Genomic DNA, 19476 nt, shown 5'->3' on the forward strand with positions numbered 1-19476 from the left:
TGGAGCTATCCCTTGTCTCATCTCAGTGTGCATGTCTCAGGCTAGCTCCTGCTCCATTCCCAGCTCACCTGACAGTCCTATAAAGCATCAGTACAAGTTCCTAAGGTCCAAGTTTCAAGCTGCAATAATCTATACTTCATGGTAGAGAGGGAAGCTTTTGGTGTCAACATTTATGAGCTGTTAGACATTCTCAATGTCATTTGGTCCCTGATTGTAGAGATAGGCAGATCTGAATTTTGTCTTTATGCCAGTTCCCTGAAGAAAGTCAAGGTGTTGGAGCTAGGAATGCTGTGAAAATTCTCAGACTAACTCAAGGCCTCATTAAATTCCCTCTGGGGTTCATCCTGACATCTGCTGCTCCAGATTCCTTGTTGTATTGAAAGTAATACTTGATTTCCTATTATTGCCAGCCCATTATCAGTATTTCTACATTGTCTTTCATTCCTCTCTAATGCTTCCTTGGGAAAAAAAATCTCACTTTGGGTGTACAATTGAATTTGGAAGTGAGAGGAGAGAGGCATCTGGGAGAGAAAGTGCAAAACAATTGAACAAGATGCTTGCTTAGAGAACAAGATGGTGTTTACCTCAGGAAAGTGGGCTACATTCTCACAAGTGCATACATTCTTTAGTGTCCCCCTTTTTTTTTTCTTGTTTAAGAAAAAGTAAAATTGGTCCAAGTTGATGACTCTTAGTCAAGTACAGAGAGTATTAGATACTTACCTTTTCATCCATGTGGAGGGCAGGGTTAAATGTGAGCTCTCAGTGTCCAGTGAGAATCCTGTTGCCTGTAACTTGCGGAATGACCATTCACTTCTTTGACAAATTCTCTGGTTTTCTTAAATCATTGCAAAATAAGGATGAGCCAAGCTTAAGGCTGCTTTTATTTCCTGCTGAGAATATGAGCGCTAGAGATAGAAAAGGAAGAGGAAAAACAAGGTGAAATGGTTTGATGAGGTCATAGAGAATTAAGTGTTAGATGTTACTGCCATCTAGTGATGATTTAACACCTGGCTGCCAGGGGAAGGTGAAGATTTCTCTTTCTGCTATAAAGACAGTGGCATTACCTTGTAGCCTAATACAACCTCACAGGTTCTGGGACTGAGGTAACATGGCAAGCTGGTATAGTAAGTGGTGTAGTAAAATAAATAAATAAATAATAAATAAATAAATAAATAAATAAATAAATAAATAAAATTTAAATCTACTCTTTACAAACTGTGAAAACAATGCATTTCTTCTTATTAAATCCTAAAACTTCGTGCCTACAATATTTCTGCTTTTGTTTATGAAACTTCTTTGAAAACATGAAAATGGGCTTTAAAAAATATATGACACCACCTTCTCTAACACATGTTCACACAATCTCAGAGATCACGTTTTATTCCACCTCTCCCTGTTTTTGTCCACAAGCCTTGTCTCTTCACAGAGCATCACTTAAAATTCCCGGCCTAGTTCTTATCTCTCTGCTGCACTCATAGGGTACCAGGACGGTGGTGAGGAAGGAAGAAGAGAAATACCATAATTGATTCCCTACCTGTACGAGGTGCTTTACAGCCATGGTGGCCCTCACTATAACCCCATAAGGTGGGATCATGGCAGTGTGAAAGAGGAGGAAACTGAGCTTCAGAAAGTTGAGGCAACTGGCCAGAGATCACACAGTTGGCCGCGCACAGCAGAGGTGGAATTTGAACCCAGTGTGTCTGGTCTCATAGTCTGAGGAGCTTTTTGTGGCTTGGTAAGCACAGAGAGAACAGTGTCAATGGGGTCACTGGATGTGGAGTAGGTGGAAGGTGCTCTCTCTGTTCAAGAGGGGAATGAGTCCAAGGATAGCTTCACAAGGCCTCCTGTGGCACATGGACAGATGCCAAGAAAGACAGATGTACGTGAGTGTAAAGGGTTGGCAGTTGTTGATGCATAAATAAGCCCATACCTAGAGCAGATCTTCCAGAAACAGTGACTCTGGGAGACTTATTTCATTTCCTTCCACTCCCCCATCTTAAAAAGTTGAATGTCTCATGAAGATGAAGGTAACCAACCATCTACAGAGGATTAAAATGGCAAGAAAAACAAAGGTGATCTAAGCATAGCATTAGCCATCTGTTTGGCATATAGAGGGCGAACACTGATTTTGCTGGACAGGATATAGCATAGGACTTAAGTGACACTAGGTAGATGTTTGTTAAACTGCAGATCTTATAGGACCACTCTGATGCTATCTAGAGAGCTAAGCACAATGGGGTCGTTCTTCATAGAGGCTGACTTTTATGCCAGGAAATTTGAGGATGGAAGTGAGTATGCACTCTTTTATTTACTTCTCACTTGGAAAATTTTGAAGGCAGGAGACCTTTTGGAGCAGGCTGTGATAGTAGGCGGTCACAGAAAATTAGTGTATTATACAATTGGTGTATTAGATTTTTTATACAACTGATCAGGGAGACAGACAGGTAGGAGTTTCCTATGGAAGAAAGGAACTGGTAGCTGGACTTGGACCATTTTGCTAGTACAGAGTCTGTGTTAGAGTCCTAGAGCTGCTGTAACAATTTACCACAAACTAGATGGCCTAAAACAATAGAAATTTATTGTGTCATACTTCTGGATCTAGCCATCCAAAACCGAGATGTCAGAAAAGCAGCTATGCTCCCCGTGAAATTTCTAGGGAAGGATCCTTCCTTGCCCGTCCCAGCTTTTGGTAGCCCAACATGTTCTTTAGCTTGTGGCAGCATGTCTCCCAGCTCGGATTCTCATCTTCACATGGCCATCTTCCTTCTTGTCTTCATATGGTGGTCTCTATTAGTGTCTGTTTCCAGATTCCCCTTCTAAGGTCACCAGTCATTGGATTAGGACCCACTCTAATGACTTCCTTGTGACTTGATTACATTTGCAAACACTTTATTTCCAAATAAGGTTACATTCTTGATCAGGGCTTAGGACTTTGGGGTGGGGGGCACACAATTCAGCCCCAAACAATATTTAAAAGGGTTGGCAGCTGGGCGGGGGAACCCAGTGTAAGAACTGATTTATGCCAAGTGTAGGGGCTGACATAGGGAGTGGGAAAGGGTCACACTGCAGGTCAGAGCCTCTTAAAGCATGCACAAATGCACTGTAATGAAACCAGTGTGGACTTTTACTTCACAATGGGCATAACTGCCCACAGTGGGGAGCACATGGCCCCAGTCAAGTAAAAGACTCCTTACCACCTTCCCTGAATCTTTCTCCCCAGTCCCTGTATATTGGAGTATAAGAGACACAGGAAGAGGAGGATGTATCCCCAGAATGAAGGAGCAGGCCACAGCCCAACTCCCCGCTAAGGAACCTAGAGCCATTGGAAAGAGCTATACTGGAGGGAAGGGAGGAGAAAGGCAGGGCCAAATTTATTCAAAGCTTTACTGCATCAGACTGAACCAGGCTTTGTGAACCTGAGTGGACATAGGGGTCTGAGATTTGCCCACGATATGATCAAGGGGTGGGGAAAGGGGCTTTAATGGCCAATAAGTGAGGGAAAGTATTATATGCTTATATTTTTCCTGCTAAGTCAGTTCAGCATAGGAGACGTAAGAATTCAAGTCTAAACTGTGTGACCTGGAGCAAATCTTACACCACCTCTGAGTTTCAGATGCCCCATCTACATATTTTGGCTCATAATTTAACACACACACAGCCTCTGCAAGACTACAAAAGAACTCTCTACATTTTGGGGTACGGTTGTTACAGAGGCCCGAAACCACATTTGGCATTCAGTTTTCCATGTCTTGATTGTATCGTATCAGACAGAGCACTCAGCTTTCTGAGCTTCAGCTTTTTCTACAAAACAGGGTCGTGAGTCATGGGGTAAATGAGCAGATGAAATGAGATGTAAAATTACTTTTTATTTTGTAAAGTGTCTTATACTTGTAAAATACTTCAAGCATGTCTCCTACTGTCTGTGTGTTTATAATACCAAATAGATGTAACGTGTTGGATTAGGTGCAAGTATTGACATCACTTGAACTGTTATGATGATAATTTGTGATCAGCAACTTGCCCTGGACATTGGATACTTCTGGAAAGCTTTAATAATACTGATGTCTAGGTCCCATCCCCAGAGGTCCTGATTTAACTGACATGGTCCTCAGCCTGGGCATCACAGGTTTTCAAAGCTCCCAGGGATTCTTTGGTGTGGTGCAGTGGATGTTGGGTTGAGAGCCATTGGGTGGAAAGCCCAGCTGTGGAGCCTGAATGACTGACCACTTCCATGTTACATCTTTCCTTTTCTGTTTGCCTCTGACAGTTGTTACCTGCAGTGCAATTTTTGTTGGTGGACTAGAAACATGTAGATTTGGGTTTGATTTTCTGGCTAGTCAGTGTGTGTGTGTGTGTTTTACTTTTCTTTTTGTCTGTTTGATCAGTAATTTATCATTTTCAGCTTACACATAAAATTGCACCTGTCATCTTGAAAAAAAAAAAAAAAAAAGAAAGTTGGTTGATGAGAACCCGCACTCTAATGAGAAAAATAACATCATGATTTGAATCTGAACAAGGGCTCCCACTCCTCCAGTGAAAGAATAGCTTTCATATTTTAATATACTAAGATATCTCAGGAAGGCCACAATTGCACTATAGGATAGCACATGGTATTATTAAAGCAGAATAAATGAAGCCCGGCAAAATATTTGCAAGTACTGAGCAGAGAAAGACCAAGAACATCAGTAATTCAGGGCAGGGGAAGGGTAGCATGTAGACAGAGGTTGCCAGTGATGAAATGTTTCTGGAAGAGGATTTAAACATGCATAGGACGGATGAGCCTGTTCAGGGCTGGCAGCTGTTGAGGGGGCAGTGGAAATGCCCTGCAGGAGAAAAGTCAGACTTTGGGAAGGAGTGCCTAAAAGTTTGAGGTCGAAACTGAAGGTACAAAGGCAGATGTGTTCTTAACAGAAAAACGTTCTTGTGGGATGTGTGCCTTCTCTTCCAGCCCAGTTTGTAGGGGCAGCAGTCTTCTGCTCTTCAGCCAAAACAGGAGAGGAGTGCATTTAAATGTACAAAAGGCTGTCCGAAGAGTGTTGAGACTGAACGACTTTCTTCTCTGCCTTCTATCCAGAAGAAGCAAGGATGAAACACCAGATTTAAAAAGCAACTCAGTTACTGACAGTTCTTGTAATACTCTCATCTTAGATGCTTTCTTAACTCCAGGGTGTAATTATCCTTGTACTTAATTGGAGGTTCAGGAGAGCTAATTAGTTTGCTCTATTGTTGCATAATTCAGGCATTCAGTTCAAGCTTCCTTCAGAGCCTTTTCTTTGCTTTTCATCCCAAAGGACCATTTTCCAAAAGGCCCATTTTGGCAGGAACTTTCTGGGATGGAGAGAAGGGCTGCAGAGAGTGGTGCAAGCAGCAAAGCTAGGGAACTGGGAACAGGGAGACCTGGCCCCATCCTTGCTCAGCTGCTAATTCATTTGCAATGTCAGCCAAGTAGTCAGCTTCTCTGGGCATCAGTTTCCTTCCTCATCAATGAGAAGGCAGAACTGGGTCAGCCTTTCCAAAAGCATGTTCCCTGGAACACTGTCTCTCAAGATGCTTCTTACGAAAACGGCTTTGTGGCCTTATGTAACTTCAGGAGATGCTGTGCACCAGGCCTGCCTCACTCAGCACCTGTTCCCACAGAATCTAGTTTACACTATATTTTCCAAACCCCTTTGCACTAGAGTTCCAGATGTGACTTAGGCTCCAAGTAAAAATGCCTTTGTACAAGATGTGAATCTGGAACTGAGGGAAGTGGGCAGGGAGGCATCCATTTAATTGGCATGGTATGGTTCCTATGACAACTTCCTGAATGCCTGGCTTCCTCTTTGTGGTTAGGCTCCCTTAGCAAGCCAGTTCTCTGCTGTGGTTCTGAAAGTGATTCCTGCAAGCCCAGCATGGAGCTTGACTTGCTAGCCTTCCAGCAGTTCTGTAAGCTCCCAACTACTTGTTTCAAATCCCTTGCTAATTAAAATGACAAAAGAATGATTTTGTTATCTGCAGCCAAATTTGACTGATACACAGCCTCTTGGGTATTCACAATACATACAAACCTGTTAAATGTTCTAAGATTTCTGGTAATAAAAAAAAAAAACTTGTTTTACCTAGTATGCTTCAAATTTAGTAATTTTAACTGCATACCGGTTTTTTTTTGTTTTGTTTTGTTTTTAAGATTTTACTTATTTATTATTCATGAGAGACACATAGAGGCAGAGACATAGGCAGAGGGAGAAGCAGGCTCCCTAGGGGGAGCCCTGTGAGGGATTTGATCCCAGGACCCCCAGGATCATGCCCTGAGCTGAAGGAAGACACTCCACCACTGAACCACCTATACCGGGGTTTATATCGTATGTTGGCTATTTCTGTACAGTTCATATTTCAAACACTCATGCTTTTAAAATTCAGAATGGAAAGTAGTATGTTTTTCTTTGTAGTCTAGCAGTGTGTATTTTTTTCTTTATTATCTTTGAGAGGGTAAAAAAGAGGAAAATCTTTATCCTTTAAAAAAATCACAAATTCTGATTCCAACCTTTGCATCCAACCTTCTTGATACAGATTGTGCAGTTAAGGGGTTGATGGAGATAGATTTTCATGTTCCTTCTGCTCCCCCTTCTGCCTTTCACATCTTTGTAAGGATTCATTCTCCTAGACGTTTTGATTCTTTGGATGGAAGGAGAGGCTCAAGACTGTAAATTATTGGCAGATACTCCAGGTGATTCTAGTACAGCTGATATGCCATCATCTCTCAGAGTGACTGCAGAGCCTTGGAATGAAACATCCAGTGCATGCTCAGGGCAGTCTTCCTAGAAACCCTTCTCCAGTGACCTGGAACTTCATGCTGAGACCAGCTACCTCAGCAGTCCCTCTGTCTCCAGGATGACCGTAGTTACAAAAGGAGTATTTTAACCCTTTTTAATCAGACATTTTGCTATCGAATCAGTAATACCCCAGTGGGATTGGGTTGCTCTCTCTCCTGCCTCACACCCTGAAGTGAGTTCTGTTCTTATACTATTGGAGTTATAGTTTTAAATGTGTCTCTCAAATGACAGTATGAGATCCTTGAGGGCAAGGATTGTGTCTTAATCATCTGTGATTCCTTTGTGTTTAGGATACTACCCAGCACAAGAACACTATTGCTATTAATTTTAAAAAGTTTTTTTTTTTAACATCCAGATTCATTCCTCTTCTAAAGTGATTACCACCTCAGTACATTTGAAGAGGAAAAGAGGAACAGAAACTTCTAATCCAGGAAGACTTGGAATGAAGAACACAAATAGCAAATTGTTCTCTCAGCCCCAAACCCGGTTCTTAAGTCTCTTGCCTGCAAGTACATATGCTTTGTCTCTTTGCCTACAGTTCTTCCAAAGGCGAGACCACCTGGCTGAATGACTATGGACTCAATCTGAGTGTGTTTCTAAATTTATAAATGCATTATGCTCTAGGCCTTTGAGGACTGCTGTGTATAATTACTAAGACTATGGGTTATTCATGCTTGTATCAAATTGTGTCTTGTCTGAGCTATCTGGGCACAGGGAAATATTCTGTTGATTGATATGTTTGGTGGACAAAATTTTGCTAGATATCAATTATTGCTGTGTTCTGATTGGCCTGGGCCACTGGAATATGATTTATAAGAGCTCACATGTTTTGACCAGGACTGACTGATAAGTTGAATACTCTGGGGGCTTTAAATGGCTGTAACAGCGTTATCACATGCAGTATAAGTGGTTCAGGAGTTGGAAGAGACCAGTTGTTCCCCTCTGGGAATATTTCCTCTTGTTCTACTTTTCTGTCATGTGCTCCCCAGGGATCACTGCACAGTACTGGATGCTTCATGCTGATTGCCATTCTGCCCCACAGCAGGGTGGAAGCTGAGGCAGTTAGAGATGGTTTTGAATATATTCTCTTAGGAAAAATCACTCATGAGAGTTTCAGGAACAAAAGCTAAGCAAAATAATGGGTCTGAGGATGTTAGAGCCCAGAGAGACCCAGGAGATAAAAATAATACAGCACCTTTACTTGATTGGTAAGAAACTTGAAACCCAAAGATAAACATTTAAACTTGGAAACCAGTACTCTTTTTTTGAATACTATAAGGAGCCTCTGGGATTTTTCTTTCTATAGGAACAATAAGAGAAGAAACTTAAATTGTGCCCTCTACGTACCTCCTCTAAATTTTTCCAAATGGTCTTTAAAAAATAAACAATTGATCTCTCGTGCTGATACACATAGGGAAGTATCTTTCTTTGAGTTGCCTAAAGACCCCCCACTCTGATACACCACCTGGCACTGTTTCCTTAAGTAATGCCAGACTTCAAAATTAGTAGTTCTCAAAGTGTGGTCCCTTGACCAGCAGCATCAACATCACCTGGGATAGTGTTAGAAAAGCAAATTCTTGCACCCCACCCCAGACCGACCAAATCATAACTTGGAGGTGGTCCCAGCTCTCTGTAGGTTTACAAGCCTTCCAGGTCACTCTAATGTACACTCAAGTTTGAGAACCACTGAGCAATTTTGGCCTCTCCTTATACAATTTGATTTTAAGAGCAATGAGAATATCCTCCATCCTTCAAAAGGCCCTGCGTTTTGCCTGCTGTTGCCTGGAGCTTCTACTCTTTAGATTTATATCTGTGGATTAAGACTTCTAGGTATAGCTTATCCTGGAGTATAAAACATTTTGAATCTTCAGATCCTTCACATATCAGTATGAACAACCCTATCAAAAAGTTCCTTAAGATTAGATTTTGATAAAGTGTATCTACTATGTACTTATAGCATATTTATGATGGAAACCCATTGAAATAAGTGGTTTTAAAAAAAGAGGAGAATTTAGGAAGAAGAATGGAAGAAGAATGTCTCATGGAATACAAAGACAGAGAGGAAGCAGATCTCAGGAGCTGACTTGAAGCAGGCACTGGAATGTCCACAGCAGCCTGTTTACCCCTTGTCTCTGCTCTGCTTCAGGAGCCTGTTTTATTCTCTCTTCTCGCTCAACAGGCTTTCTTCACTTCTTGGTCTGTATAGGTAAAAACGGCTACAGTTTGCAGCTCTCAAATGGAATGAGTCCAGTCACCAGGAAAGAGCCTGGTCTCAATCTCTCTCCTGGGCTCAATTCCAAGTTTCATAATGGGGATTTCAGCCCAGATAGGATCAGCTCTTGACCTGAAGTCAATCACCTATGTGTTAGGGGTGTGGGAACATGGCATTTGGAAGCCCCTCTCATGGTATGGATAGTAGATGGATAGTTTTCTGAGAAGAGGGATGGATTAGGAAGTTACCCTAATAGAGTTTGAGGACCCTGTCTTGGAAGGACATCAGAAGGAGTTCTTTTGAAGGGTAGAGGGGGCATGGAAAACAGAAATGAAATAGGAGGATACAGTATCAGTTTCCCAAATTATAATTCTAAGGGTCAATATTTGCTATGGGTTGAATTACCCTTCCAAAAGGTATGTGGAAGTCCCAATTTCTGTGACTCCTTATTTGGGAATGAGATCATTTCAGATGTCTTAGGTTGAGGTAAAATGAGATTATACAGGGGTAGCGTCAGTCCTTAAGCCAATATGACTGGCATCCTTATAAGAGGGGATTTTGGACATAGAGACACTGAGGGAAGACAACCACATGAAGTTGGAAGCAGAGATCCTAGTTATGCTGCCATAAGCCAAGGAACATTGGGAGCTCTCAGAAACTGGAAGAGACAAGTCTTCCCTAGAGACTTCAGAGGAAGCATGGCCTTGCTGACACCTTAATTTCAGACTTCTAGCCTCCAGAAACCTGAGACATTATATTTCTATTGTTTTAAGCCACCTAGTGTGCAGTACCTTGTTATGGCAGCTCTAAGAAATTAACAGAGCATTCTGTAGCCCTTTCATGCCTATTGAACTGCCACCTGCCCCACGCTCCAAGTGCCACTAAAGGCTAATCTTTTATGACTTTAGACATGATACTACAAGCAGTGGGTGGTAATAGCAAGACTTTAAACAAATAACAAGCCAAATAGATTTTCATTAGTAAAGGCTATTCTGGTTTCAGTGTGCGTAATGGATTGTGGAGAGGCAAAAATGATGCAGAATACTCAAGAGTGTATTCATGTGGCTCTGTTTCATAAGACAGCGCCTACCCTTGTCTGGCATCTATAATGGTATTTGTCTTTGGTAAAATTTGCTCCTTGGATATCTTAGAGGCTTATAATTCAGTATGTCTAAAAACTCTCTCACGATGCTCTTAACCTCCTTCAACACAACCACAAACCTGAGTTGCATGTCTTGGCAAATAGCACCAAAATCCATTTGATTTTGCAATCCAGAATGTATGAATTTTTTTCTCTCTCTTTCTTTCCCTTCCATCCTATTTCAAATTCTTCACTAAAGATGCTTATTTTACTGCTGAACTTTCCCTCCAATTTGTCATATCTCTCCATCTCTGTCACCATCATCTCCCCAAGCCACCATCACCTCTTGCCAGGAGTACTACTGCCTCTCCTCCCATCTGCTTGCCTTTACTCTGCCATTCCCCTCCAATCTGATCTTCACACCCTAGTGATCTTTGCAAAATGCAGATTTGATCATATCACCTTCATGCTTAGCATATCTTAATAGCTTTCTTTGCTTTAAAGATCCAGACAGAATTGTTAACATGGTCTCCAGTCCCTTCAATGTCTGGTCTTTCCTCAGCTTCATTCCTCTCCACTTGTCACAGGGAATTATCTGAGTCTACTGACTGCATCAAATTCCCTCCTGCCCTGGGGATTTGTTCCTGCTTTCTCTTCTGCTTGGAATACTCTGTCCTATTGCCCTCACTTAGTTAATTTATATTTCTGCTTTATCTCCTTCTTCAAGGGTCACTTCCTCAGGGAGCCTCTTCTGACTTCTCTGGCCAGGTCAATCCTCCTGTCATATCTTATAGCTCCTTATTAGTGTTTGTCACAGTTGCAGTTTTGCATTTGTCTCAGTTCATTATTTTGTCTTTATCTCATTAGATTACAAGCTCCATGAGGGGAGGCTTAGCACTGGCGTTTTGCTCATCATTGTAGCCCAAAGTCTCACAGACCCTCAGTGATATTTGAATGAAAAGTGACTAACTAAACACATATTAAATGAGTTGTTTTTGTGGAGTAGCTAGTGTGGACTGGGCACTTTACACACATTTTTCCAGACTTTATCACAATCTGGAAAACAAGTAGTGATTTTTATTTTACTTTAAAAATAGGGAAAACATCAGCCTAGAGAAGTAAGTTTACTAGAGATTAGAAAGCTTATAAATGGCATGTATCCAAGATTAAAATCCAGGTCTATATGTTTCTGCAGGTTGTGTTCTTTCAATTATAGAATGTGGAATGTTAAGGCTGGAGGGAATCTGGAAAACATTTTATCTAACACTATCATCCTGCTGGGAAGGAAGCTAGGGCTCAAGGTAAGAAAAATTAAAACATGTAAATTCACATATAGCATCTATAACAGCACATATAGAAACTAAATCTCTATTGATTGTATTTGTTCTCTCATCATATGTCATTTTAACCCTTTAAATAAAGAATGGAAGCAGTGACTTAACGAACATTTTATTTTGCACCATCACCAGTTGCACATGTGGCCATCCAGATCAGGGTCATAGCTAAATTATACTTGTAACAAGGAATTCTGGCAAACTTCTGTGTATAGGGACTGCAAAGGGAAGGACGGGGAGCATGACTGAATGGTAAATAAAACCAGTTTTCTTGATGCTGATTTTCTTGCCACTTACTATAAAGCCATAATCATTACCATAGCAACACAATGTGTGTTGCTATATATCTACACAACATGAATATGTAGATTCCCTAGGGGGAAAATGGAATAAACTGCACCTTTGTGCACCTTTACTTGAAAAAGAAAAGAAAGCTTGTGTAACTCTAGCCCACAGTTGCATAAGTAGGGCTCTGCATCCATGTAGATAATTATTCCAAATGAATCCATAACCACCAGAAGTGAATGATGTACTCACTGAGGCACCATAAAAAGATAATCCATGAATGGTGTGTGTGTGTGTGTGTGTGTGTGTGTGTGTGTAAGACAGAGACAGAGAAATCACAGTATATGGAGATTTCTAGAGAGAAATCCACTTAAATAGTGGTCTCCTTTCAGTATTAAAGCTTCCAAAGAAAAAAAATAAAAAAAAGCTTCCAAAGTACACTGATTATTAAAACTCTATGTTGTATGTTGTAGATTATTACTCAGGGAATGAAGAAGAGCATTGTGGTTCTAGAATTTACATAGAGGAGAGGCGTAGGGTAGCCATCTGATAAGAAGATTGGGATGAGGCTGAATAACCATGGAGACATCCCAGAATATTTGAAGTCTCATCGTGGGTTTCACTTAGATTATATTTCTACTAGATTAGTCTTAGAGTTGGGGGTGTGATTAAACTCCCCTAAAAGACCTCTTTGTATCGCCACTGAGAAGAGCCCTCCAGTTTTCTATTTTACCCCTCCAAGTAAGACTGGTGATGAGATCTGTGGTTTTGGTTGTTGCTCTAAGGATAGATGGTTTGCAAAGTCAGCCTGATATCTCAAGTGAGGAGGGGGACATATACTTTGGATGAAGTCTAAATAATGAGCACAAGAGACCAACTTGGCTTTCGTGGAAGAATCCCAATTCCAAACCTTTCTGTGATTCTAAAAATAATTGTTAGATTGGATATGCTTATTATTTGTACAGAAATCATTGTTTCTAGAAGCATACACATGGTGATTCTCACTCTGCTGTTTTTAATGTTTTCTATTTCTCAATATACCCATATAAACACAAATGTATCTCTGCCTACCACCTGTCCACCTTCCTATCTACCTGTGTCTTCATTTCTGTTTATCCATCTAGCAAATTCTCTTTATTGAAATATAGATGTGAGTATACATTTATACATCTTTTAAACATCTCCTATATACACATAAACATATGGGAGGACATACAATAAGCAATAACTAAAATAGAAAACTTACAACAAAAAGGTACATAAGAATTAGGGTGGAGCAAGTGAAATGGGTAGGTGGGATAGGTTGTAATTTTTAAATAAGATAATCAGGAAAATCCTCAGTGAAGTGACACTTACATAGTATAAGTGTATATTATCCAGGAGTGGCTCCTAAATCTCTGAGCAAATGTGAACTGTCTGGTTTAAGTTACATGTCTTTTCCATTGCCTGCTTTTCACTGAGATGTTGGAAGTCTAAGGAAACCCTGCATTGTTAGATCATTTCTTGAATGGATGGAAGTTTGACTGAGTAAAGCCAGATCCTAAGTTAATCAGAAAGAGACTGTAAAGAACCAGGCTTCAGTTTAAAAAGTGAAGATCCAGACTGGAAAGATCAAGACCAGATTCTGATGGCAGGTTGGCGTCAGCTTGGAGGCATGAAGAAATTGGACAATTTATGGTCAACTAGTGAGGTTGCATCACAATTTCTGGTCTGCACAAGAGCCGCAGGGAAAGAACAAATAAGTTTTCCACTTCTATTTTCAGTTTATGTTGCTTTCCTTTTTATGAATTTCAGACTCTTCAAAGATACGCTTTAGTGGTTTTTCTTTCCAAACAAAATCCAGAGAATGATACTGGAATTTTGTAGATAGAACGGGTGGAAGAGGGCTCACCTGGTCTACAATTCTGAGAAGAATCGTTCCAATTATAGACCAGCTCACTGCAAAGAGGGGGAAACAGTGTAAATAAGAAGGGCCCAGGAAAGCACATGTAGGGTGACCACATCCTTCCAGAGTGGGGGAGATACAAGAGAGGTAAAATTATTTGCTTTTTTGTAGGACAGTGTTGTAAATCCAACAAGCTGATTCATAGATGCTATCATCACCCTGTAAACACATTAAAAATCAAGTACGAAAAAAAAAATCAAGTACGGATTCTATTACATGTACCACTCAACAATGATAAAACCTCGAGTTGTCAACAGCCTAAAAAAATTCTGATTACTCATTATATTAATTCTCATTGTCCTCCTTATTATCATTGCTATTTTAGTCTTAGTCACGTTTCTTTCAGGTCTTGGACACTGAGGTCTTTTAAATGTTTTCTGATTGACACTGAGGTCTTTTAAATGTTTTCTGATTTTATTTAAGGATGATTGCATTGTATGAAATCCTTCAAAGGCATCCAAATTCCTTTAGGATCAAATTTTAAATAAATGGCATATAAGATACAATGAAGTCCTTTTGATCTGTTTCCTGCCTACCTCTCCAACTTATCTTCTGTTGCTCTCCCACAGGCATCCTCCTGGCCAGCTGTCAGAACAATTTTATGCAATTTCCTGAATAAATCACACGTTCTGTGTAGCAATATCTTGGCTCACTACAATTTTTTCTGCCTAGAACATCCTTCCCACTCTCACCAACGTGGCTTGATTTGTCACTTCCCCTTGAGTTTCCTCAGCCTTTCTTTATCCTTCAACTAAATTGGGTTGCGAGACTCAGCACCTCAGGCATACCTCTGCCATGGCCCTTACCAGTTTGGAATGTAAGAGTTGCCCATTTTGTTTTCTTTTACAACAGACTAAGAGTTGGAGAGCAAGTTGCAATGAACTCTTACCTCAGCTTCTAGAATAGGACTATACCCAGCGTTCACAGTGGGTCAATATATGTGCGTATGTGTGTGAAATTGAAGTATTGAAGGTCTTAAATATTGCAATATCCATAAGGCAAGGAATGGAAACCTGGCAACTTCCTGCAGTCATTAAACTAGTGTTAGTGACAGAGGTGGGGCTCAATAAGTCATTATTATTATTATTAGAAGAAGAAATTTCCAAGTTCAGCAGTTCACTATGAGAAGTTAATAGGTACTACTGACTTCTCCATAACCCTGCAGGGGACAGTTAAATTTGAGTGGGGAGGGTTAAATGGCTTTCCAATTTCATTCACTTAACTAGTTTTTAAACACTCCATCCCTACTGTCTTCAGATTAATTCTAACCAGAATGAATATTGTTCCATAAATAGAATTGATCTCATTGGAACACGGTAGAATATTTTACTCTTGATCTAAGTTGGACCAGCTAATGACTCCATGCAAGGTCACTCTGTGGCCAGATCAAGAAGCAAGTGGAGGGCAGCCCAGGTGACTCAGCATTCTAGCGCCACTTTCAGCCCAGGGCCTGATCCTGGAGTCCCAGGATGGAGTCCCACATCAGGCTCCCTGCATGGAGCCTGCTTCTCCCTCTGCCTGTGTCTCTGCCTCTCTCTCTCTCTCTCTCTCTCTCTCTCTCTCTCTCATGAATAAATAAATAAAATCTTTTTTTTTTTAAAAGAAGCAAGTGGAGTCTGTGATTATAGGACACACAGCTGGACCTGACTCTTCTCTCTAGGCTTCCATCCCACAGCTGATTTTCCCAGGCTCTGGGATTCCCCCTAACTACACCGTGGGCCAAATGGATCTCTATCTCTACACCACTGTTGACCAGAAGCTCCCTGCCTTGTGTCTCCTCTCAGGGCTTTTAACTGACTTGCTAATCTTTTTTCAACGAATTCTTGTTAAGCTGTCAAATCCATAGCTTCATAGGGCTTTGAGTTTTAACCCTTGGAAGTGATCTAACACAGTCCCTTCATTGTGCAGAGGAGAAATCGAAAGTATAGAGGCAGGAGGTAACCAGTTCCAAATCACAGAGCTGACAGAGGCAGAAACATCATCTGGATTCTCCCTGACGTGACAGCATATTCCACAGACCTCGCCTCACATGCCTGCCGAGCCATTTACTGATCACAGAGTTATGGAAAAGTTACTCCGTCTTGTTCTATGTAAAATCCAGAAAATGGGAGCTTCCACCTGACTGACAGCACGGTTACGAGGACTAAATAAGAAAATACACATAATGAACTGAGCATAGCCCCTGACTTGTCGCAAACACTTAGCACAGGCTGGACAGCTTTACCCCCACGGTGCCAGGCTGAGAATCTCAGGGCAGGATCCCAGCAGGTATTTGGAGTAGGTTCCCTTTTCTTAGATCTGCCAGTGGGTATCCCTGATTTTGACCATTTACTGTGCCCTTTGCACGTAGGTCTTTCAAGATTAATCGAACATTCCTAACAATTAATGCTTTGGGTTTTTTGCACTTGGCCCACTTGTGAAAGAGGAGCCCCTTTAGCCTCTTCCCTCTCATTTGCGCTTCTAAATCATAACTTTCTCTATCTGTGTCCCTGGCTCTGTGGACAATTTCTTCCGACGTTTGCTATAGTTGGAGCCAGCTCTGTGGAGGGTTTCTGCAGAATGCTCAAGGGGGCAGTGTGGTAATGCCAAAGAAAGCAGCCTCGCCTCGAGGAAAGCCTTGGCCAGTTTTACATGAAAGTGTTTACTCTGGAAATTAAATTATATTTGGGATTTTTGGTTTCCCCTCCCCCACCCCCGCCGTGGGAGGTTTCGGAAAGTTACTGTGGTGACCATTGCAATCAGAGGGCTGTCAGCATTTCAGCTCTGTGCAGGCAGGCTCGGCAGGCTCCTTCAGCACCCGGGCCCCCAGGGACCCTATGCACGTGTGGGGGGCCCTGTGCCCAGGGCGGAGTGGATCCTGGGCATGTGGGGGGCTGGGCCCCCCACACCACTGGTTCTGCACTCCCCTCCCCACACATACCTTCTCCCATCTCCAGCCACTTTTGGATCAACAGCTGAGCATGAATTTCAAACTCGAGTTGGATAGTTTGAGAGGGTTATTTTTGTTTGTTTGTGTGTGTGTTTTCCAAAATATTTCTGAAAGTAGCTCTTAAAAATGCCCCCTGTGTATCCATAGATTCATGCATATTCATAGCTTGTTCCTCTAGGTTTGGTTCAAGGTTTTTTTTCTCTGTGAAATGAGGCATTAGATAAGTTCCCAGCTCTGGCATTCCAGAGTTCTAGGTATTTAAGAATATAGAGAAATCTATGAACAGATCCAACCCTTGGGACATTCCTCCTTTCTTTGTGGCTTCTCCCAACAAAATCAGTCAACACTCCTGATAACTTGAAGGTGAACAATTTGTGTTCTCCAGATATCCTACTCTGCTAACTCATTTTCACCACCAAATAAACATTTATTACACACCTTATCATGTGTCAGGGACTGAGTTAGGTCCTTTGTATAAAATGGTGAAGAACACAGACACAGTCCCTACTCTCATGAAGATTGCAGACTATTGGAGATATGGACGCTAAACAAATAATCACATATATAGAGAGAGGGTAATTACAAATTGAGATGAGTACCATGCAGGAAAAGCAAATGGTAAGGAAGATAAAGTATACATTTAGAATTTATACTAATTTAGATTTAGGGCCCAGGGAATGAGGAGGTGATTTGTTAGCTGAGACATAGGATATACATAGAAGTGGCACACTATGTATAAGAACTTAAGGTTCAAACCAAATTATTGACGTAAAATGGCTGATCATAAATGGGAACCATGATCCTATCTTTTGATATCCAAGGAAGAAATGAACTCATTCTCATTGTCAGTGAATGCTAGTAGCAAATTCCACGATAATGATTGGACATAACTTAAATTGTTAAAAATTCATAACATCCAATAGTGAGAAGAAACTTGACAGGTCATCTGATTCAGCTCTCTTCTTTAGGAATTGCCTCAGAAATATGCTGAATAATCTTCAAGATCCTGCCAGGGGATTCAGCCACTTAATTCAGTCACTCTTCCCACTTTTGACAATTCAACTTTCTCCTCTCACTGACTTCTTTGATTTCCCCTTACTTAGATTTCTCTTGCTAGATGGTACATTCTGTGAGGGCAGAAATTTTGTCTTCTTTGTTCATCGATAGATCTTAAGTGTCAAGAACAGTGCCTGCCATAGTAGCTTCTCAAAGCACATTTGTTGAATAAATTAATTGAGATTAATTTAGGCCTCTGTAAATTTTTGCTTACTGGCCCAAGTTGATTCTCCAGAAAAACAAAGAATAAATCTAATATCTCATACAAGGACAATCTTAAAATCATTTCTCATTTTCTAGTTCTTCTCTCGGTTAAACACCCTCATAGATGTGGCTTTGAAACTGTCAGTTTTGATCAACAATTAGGATCCAACTGGGCATGGTAATTAGACCAAATATGAATCTTCTTTCTTCTATTGTCATCTATCACTTATCTGTGTTTTTAACTAGGTGTGTTTCTTCCTTTAACCCTACATCTTTCGTGCACTAATAATTTACTCAAAATGATTCTCTCCAAAAGTCACCCCCTCTCCCCCCCAGTTTTAACTACTGTAAAAGTGACAGTGAAGGTGAAGGCAGGGCAAAAAAATAGAAAGAACTTGTATAGTCTCACACATTTTTCTGAACTTTAAAACAGTTCAATCCCAAGGTGATACTGTAGTCAAACCCCCGTCTGGCTTTAGGATCAAACATTGATAAGAGACTAACCCTTAATCAGCAGGTTGTATAGCAGCAGAGCTGGAAGTTGGGAATTGAGCTAACAAGAAATGTGTTCAGTTTCTAACTGCTGGGGATCAATTCCAGATCAGCTTATCCCGTGGTAAAAGGTAAACAATCACTTTCTCAACTTTTAACTGTCACACATAGGAAAGAGTTCACATTCTCCAGGATAAACCAAACAAAATAGGACTATAATTCAATCTGCACTGTGATTCTCTGTGCTATGCAATTTTATACAATAGAATAGTATGAGGCATGTAAAGAAGCTAGATAATGACATCCATCATCAAAAATTTGGAAGGAAACTGATGTACAGATGAACCAGCTTTTGTTAGTTTGTATTAAAGATTTTATTTATTTATTTATTTGAGAGGAAGAAAGAGAGTGAGCACACAGTGGGATGGAGTGGCAGAGGGAGAGGCAGAAGCAGACTCCCTTTTGAGCAAGAAGCCTGATGTGGAGCTTGATTCTAGGTCCTGGAGATCTTGATCTGGTCTGAAGGCAAATGCTTAACCAACTAATTGAGGTACCCCTCAATTTAGCTTTTTAAAAATTTTATTGTATTGTGGTAAGAACACTTCATCTGAGATCTACCCCCTAAACAGTTTTTAAGTGTACCATACAGTATTGTATTGTTAAGGGATAAGATGTTTTACAACAAATCTCTAGAATTTGTTCATCTTGCTTAGCTGAAACTTCATGCCCATTGATTATTAACTACCCATTTGCCCCTCCCTCATTCCCTGGCAACCACTCGTCCCCTCTTTGATTCTATGAATTTGACTATTTTAGTTTTCATAGGTGGACTCATGTAGTGTTTGTCTTTCTGTGACCATCTTATTTCAGTATAATGTCCTTAAGGTTCATGCATGTTGTAGTATATTACAGAATTTTCCTTAAAAACTGAATAGTATATTCCATTATATATATAAATATATATCATATTTTTATTTTATTTTACCATATAAATAAATATATATATCACACGTACTTTATCAATTTATCTCTTGATGGACATTAAGATTTTTTTCATATCTTGATTACTGTGAATATGCCACATTCTGTAAATTCCCATTGGCATCGACTCTGTAGATCACTTTGA

The sequence above is a fragment of the Nyctereutes procyonoides genome, unplaced genomic scaffold, assembly GCF_905146905.1.
Source record: "Nyctereutes procyonoides isolate TBG_1078 unplaced genomic scaffold, NYPRO_anot_genome, whole genome shotgun sequence".
NCBI lineage: Eukaryota > Metazoa > Chordata > Mammalia > Carnivora > Canidae > Nyctereutes > Nyctereutes procyonoides.